Genomic DNA, 6,000 nt, shown 5'->3' with positions numbered 1-6,000 from the left:
GGGGTCATAACAACAGAAATCTGTCCTCTGCCAGCTCTGGAGGCCAGAGTCCACAATGGAGGCGTCTCAGGGCCGCACTCCCTCCAAAGGCTCCGGGGGGGGTAGGTCCTTCCTGCCTCTCCCAGCTCTTGGTGGCCCCAGGCCCTTGGCTATGACCGAGTGCCTCCAGTCTCTTTCTTTGTCTCTAATATAATGAACTCCAGTCACTGGATTTGGGGCTGCTCTGATCCAGAATAACCTCATCTAAGCTTAACTAATCGCACCTGCAAAGACCCTCTTTCCAAATAAGGTTGCATCTGAGTTTCTGGTGGAGGGTACGTTTTGGGAAGGGAGTCACTGTGTCACCCACAACGGGGGGCTACAGGTGACATTCGTAACCAGCTCCTCCTGGCGTATCTGTTCGCTGGGGTCACCAAGTCCCTCTTGAGCCCTGCACAACCCTGCGGGAGCCCATCGTGGGTGTGGACCAGCCCCCTGAACTTGTGGGGCCTGGCCCTGTCCTCATTTCCATGTGGGTGCCTTTTTCCAATGGGGCTAATAATCTGTCCGGCAGGAGGATTAAGTGAGTGCCTGTATTCACAGGAGACAGCAGATGGCTGGTCAACTCGTTGATACAGTGGTTTTTGTAGGCGTCCGTGAGTCTGTCTCGGCTGGAGATGTGCTGACCCCTGCCCGCGGTGTCTTCAGCACGAGCCGCTGCTCAGAGGAGGGGGGTGGGAAGTGGCAAAGACCTCCTGGCCCCAGGGCTCGCCCCCAAGTCCCCGGTGCTTCGCAAGGGTGAGGCAGGAGGGTTTCCTCGGGGAATTCGGTGCCGGGGCCTCAGGGACTCCCTGTCCTGCGTGTGCGCACTGCCCGTGCCCCCTGAAGCCGGCGCCTGTCATCTCGCGTAGACTGCTCCTGTCTGGGAGGGGATCGGGGCACCTGATGTTCCAGGGTCTGGGCTCAGCCTCAAGCACGAAGCCATCCCAGCCCCTTCTTCCCCGGTGTCTCTTTTTAAAGGATTATTATTATTATTATTATTATTAATGTTTGTTTATTTTTGAGAGAGAGAGAGAGACAGAGCACAACTGGGGGAGGGGCAGAGAGAGAGGGAGACACAATCCAAAGCAGGCTCCAGGCTCTGAGCCATCAGCACAGAGCCCGACGCGGGGCTCGAACCCACAGACCGCGAGATCATGACCCGAGCCGAAGTCAGATGCTCAACTGACTGAGCCACCCAGACACCCCTAAAGGATTATTTTTTTTAGTTGCGGTAAAATTCGCACAACCTAAGTCCGACCACTTTAAAGTGTACGATTCGGTGGCATTTAGTAAATTCACAGTCGTGTACAACCACCACCTCTGTCTGGTTCCAGAACATTCTCCTCCCCGAGAAACATGCCCCGTAGCCATCAGCAGTCATGCCCGTGCCCTACCCCAGCCTGGGCAACACCGTCTAGTTCCTGTCTCCGTGGACCCGCCTGTCCTCGACACTTCATAGAATCCGATAGTATGCGGCCTCCGGTGACTGGCTTGTGTCACTGACCATGTTTTCGAGGTGGATCCCTGCGAATGCCAGCACTTTGTTCCTCTTCGTGGCTGCATAGTGTTCCACGGTGCGGGTCTGCTGTCTTTTGGTCCATTTGTCCATGGACGGACATTGTTTCCACTCTTAGCCGTTGTGAACAGTGCTGGTTTGAACACCAACTTTCACCGCTTTGGGGTACACACCGGGGAGTGGAATCGCTGGGTCAGCCGACTTTCCTTTGACCCGATGGAAGGTTTCAACCCCCTCTCAGTGCCGGCTCACCTGAGCTGTTTCCTCAAGGCTCCCCCAGCCCCTGACTTGCTGGGGAGGGCCTCATTCCCAGGCTAGCGGCCCGCGGTCAGTGGGGTGCAGGGCGTCCTTGCTGAAGCACAGACCGGTGCCTCAGAGGCGATCCCCAGAGGCGACTCGGGATCACAGACCCTGTGTGAAATGACGCTGAATTGTGTAGCGAGAAGCTTCCGCCCCCATCAGGTGTGGACCCGGTGATTTTCCTTCTCTGTGTCCATAGACCTGGTTCCTATCCTTTGACAGTCAGAGAACCTGCTGGACCCCTGATGTGGTATTTCGTTACATTGTATTTGTTTTTACGCTTACCTTGGATTTGTGGCTGGTTTTCCCATTAGGTGAGTCTTTTTAAAGAGAAATAGTGAGTACGAGAACAGTGATGGGGAGACCACGAGATGAAAGGTTTGAGACCCCCCGGGCATCAGTCACATGGGACCAGGAGGTGGAGATGTGGGTGTTGCCTCAGCCTCCCTCTTCCTTTCCCTGTCTTCCTTCCTTTCCTTCTTTCTATAAAATTAAACACAATGAAGCAAGGCACTTGGTGAGTTCAGACAAACACATACGCTTGGTAAACCAACACCCCATGAAGATAGAAAACGTTACTAGAAAGTGTTCTGGAGCACAGATTCCTGGTCAGACCTGTGGGATTCCGGTTTGCCAAGGCTTGGGCAGAATCCTGGGGTCCGGAGTTTAAGGGGCTCCTGGAAGGAGCCATGGGGGAGCCAGCTGGGAGGTGCCGGGTTGGGGTCAGGGTCTGAAAGCCCAACCTGGAACTCGTTCCCGGGTCCCATCCCTCCCTCCTCGCCCACCATGCTGTCTTCTGCCCCGGCCCCCTCGAGTATGCATCCTTGGCCAGGTGGGCAGTGTGATGTCACTTGAGCAGGTGCACATCGTGACTTAGGGAGCTGGGCCCTGCCTGAGGCGCCACAGAGGGTGCACAAGGGACAGCTGGGGGCTGGCTGGACCCACTGACGCTTTATTTTCAAACAATTTGCATCCACATTTAAAAATGAGGAAATAGCAGATTTAAAAAAAAACAAAAACAAAAACCAAATTTCTGACTTCTCTTTAAAAAAAAAAATTAAAAAATGTAGCAGTTTGAGGCTATAGTCTGCAGGCGCCTGAAGAGGCTGGAGCCTCCCGGCAGCTGCCCCGTCTCTCTAAGCCGCCCAGGCGCCGAACCACTGCCTCCACCTGCCCGTTCAAGTCCCTTCTCTTCTGGTCTGGCCCCTGGAGGCATGTGAGATTTCAACTCCTGCCCATATAAAAACCATCCCCAAGAAGACAGCAATCCGTACAAGGCCACCGGGTTGATGAAACCCGGGGTTGTGTAACACGCGGCCCGGGTCCAAGCATCCCCCGCGGCCCTGGGCCCGCCTGGAGCCAGCAGCACAGAGACTGTGGGAGTAAAAGGTCCGGAGAGAAAGGGCAGGGGCAGGGGGATGCACCGGCTGCTTTCGGACGGTTTGCCCGGTGGGTCTGGGATCACAAGTGAACAGCCCAGGTGCCAAGGGCAGACGTGAGAAACGGGAGGAACGGAAGACAGCTCCTTTTGCCTCCAAGCCGGTTTCTCACGGGGGGCTGTGGACATCTGGGGCCAGGTCATTCTTCGTGGATGTCTGTGTTGGGGGCCCGACCTGTGCTTTGAAGGATGTTGGACAGCACCGCTGACCTGGACCCTCTAGAAGCCAGTAGCCACCGCCCCCTCCCCCCCACCCCGCAAACTGTGATGAACAGAATGTCTCCAGACACGGCCAAACATCCCCCAGCTTGAGAACCAACCCCAGAGGCCACTCGGGGGCCCGGCCGTTGACCAGAGCTGGCCCGGGGGGCGGGGTGGGCTCTTTGCCGTCCCGGCCGGCCGGGGGCAGAGTGTCCCCGTTTGCACATTCCCGCTCTGACACAGTGACCCCAAGGCTGCGTCCTATCAACAGGCAGGTGGCGGCATCTCACTCCCAGATCCCCTGCCCTCCCCGCCCCCCATCGGTGACTCACAGCCCCAGGTGAGGGCGGGGCAGTGTCAGAGCAACTGCTGGGAGCATCTGGCCAACCGCGACCCAACTGCCACCTCCACTTACGCAAGTGCCAGCCTGCGCGGAGGAGGCTGAGCGCCTTCTGTTGGGAAAGAAACCCCCGGGGCACGTTCGTTTCCTCGCCTCGGTGAACCCGGGAGCCAGGTGGATGCACCGACAGTCCTCTCACTCCACCCCTCATGCAAAACGCCGGCTGATGCAAGAGGTTCCAGGATTGCTCTGCTCCCCGCAACTGGGAAATGCCACTTGAGGGGGAAGCAGGCCTGCAAACCGCAGGTGACTTGTTAAAAAAAAAAAAACCACCGCCAGCTTGTGGCAGAAGGGACCTAGTGGGGCTCTGCGGAGGGGGGACTCGAGAGGGACCCACAAAAACGGGACAAACGCTGCGGGCACAGAAGGCAGAAAGGAAAGTGAGTGCCCGTGTCTCCCCACACCCACTGCGAGAGCCATGTGGGGGGTGGGGGTGGGGCCTGCGAGGAGGGACAATGGCCCCTAGAGGGACAGGAACGCATCCCCAGTCTTCACAGGCCTGAGCAATGGGAGTTTTCTGGCCAGGGCTGCGGGGAGGCTCTGAGGCCTGGAACGCAGTTGGGGGAGGTGTGGGCGCATGGTGGCTGCAGACCAGGGGGCCCGGCGGCCTTGACACTGTGTTTGCCCAGCACCCTCCTCTCCGTGCTCAGCTTCACATTGCGTAGGGGCTCGCCACCCCCAGGAGGAGGAGACGGTGACAGCGGTCAGGAAGCTGTGCCCTTTCTCGCAGGGTTTCACGTCACCACACGGACGACATTCAGGGCTGGTAATTCTCGGGGGTGGGGCGCAGGGCCTTTGCATCACTGATGCACGATGTTGAGCAGATCCGCCTGCCAGGTGCCCTGGTACCCCCTCCCCATACTGACAACCAAAAATGTCATCGAATGTCACCAAGTGTCCCCTGGGAGGCACAGTTGACCCCAGTTGAGTGCCAGCCCCAGGGCCCCCATGCTGAGCGAATCCCCAGGAATTGTCCTCCCCTCCTCCTGTCCCTCCAGCCCCCAGCTCTGCCTTAGGCCCACCACGCCCACGCCTCCCTGTCCCTCGGCCTCCTTGCAGGCCTCCCTGCCTCCACTTCTGTCCCACCTCTGCCGGGCTGGGCTCCAGGGAAGGCCTCTCACCTCAAGGTCCACTGGAACCGGGAACCCCCCCACCCCCCGCCCACTGTCCAGTGTGAACACAGAACCTCAAAACCAGAGGTTCATCTGGGTCCCCTCAGAGGGCTGCTGGGAGACCCCCAGGGTGGGAGAGAGGCCCCTGCTCAGGCATCCAGAACAGGGTCTCCCTCCCGAAACTCAAGAGACTCATTCATCCACCGTGCGCTCCACGAGTGGCTCCGTTGTTTGTGCCGAGGGAGCCACAGTCGGTGGGGACAAAAGTGGAGAGGCAGACATGTTGGTGGGGGTGCCTAGGGACCGGAGCAGGGGTTCTGCGGCAGGGGGGAGACTTGGCCTGCCCTGAGGACGGTGTGGGGTTGTAGAGCCCAGGGCTCTTCTGGGTCAGTAGATGCAAATCTCCAAGAGGAACTTGGGGTGAGAGAGGTTCCCGCTAAACAGGCCCGACCAGACTCTTGCTGAAGGCGGCCTCGTGCCCTGGGGGACTGGGGGTGGGGGAACCCGATTGGCACCGAGGTGAGGTGACCGGATAGTGGGGCTTCTGGCCTGACTCAGCCGGGTTCCTGCTGAAACTGGCTCTTGGGGACGTGCCCCAGGCTGAGGCCTCCTCGAAAAGGCGCTCGGAGGAGCCCCGCTGGGCCGTGGTCAAGGAATCTCTGTCACAGCACGCGGGCACCACGTGGTCGTCTCTTGCCCTTGTTACACAGGAGGAAGCGGGGACGCAGAAAGCCCCACCGCTGGCCCAGGGCCCCCCGCGCGTGGCCCGGCAGGCACTGGAGGCCAGCACAGCCACGCCGGGCCCCCCGGGTTACCCCGGGCTGGAGTCTGGTGAGGGGGGCGAAGGGGCGAGCTTCTCCTTCCTGCTGCACAGATGGCCCCTGCCCCCGTCGGACCCCAAAGCATGGGATACAGTGTACAACTGTCTTTGGGGGGGGGGTTCCTGAGGTTCCTTCTGTCAGGGTTTTTCTGAGGCGGAGGGAAGACCGAGCCCTCACCGGTTGTGGAAGCC

At 59.3% G+C, this 6,000-nt stretch overlaps 1 long non-coding RNA gene across 1 annotated transcript; it reads right to left on the bottom strand.

The window, feature by feature from the left end:
- Nucleotides 1–1,673: 1,673 nt before the first annotated feature.
- Nucleotides 1,674–3,723, bottom strand: LOC122234342. Its single transcript, XR_006212113.1, has 3 exons — nucleotides 3,596–3,723; nucleotides 2,123–2,320; nucleotides 1,674–1,948 (listed from the first exon to the last, which is right to left on the bottom strand). It is a non-coding gene; the product is annotated as an uncharacterized LOC122234342 (long non-coding RNA).
- Between the last annotated feature and the right edge of the window lie 2,277 nt (nucleotides 3,724–6,000).

This window comes from Panthera tigris, chromosome E2 (assembly GCF_018350195.1).
Source record: "Panthera tigris isolate Pti1 chromosome E2, P.tigris_Pti1_mat1.1, whole genome shotgun sequence".
NCBI lineage: Eukaryota > Metazoa > Chordata > Mammalia > Carnivora > Felidae > Panthera > Panthera tigris.
Note: the sequence above shows the minus strand (reverse complement) of the source record. Positions and strands in the feature narration are given on the sequence as shown.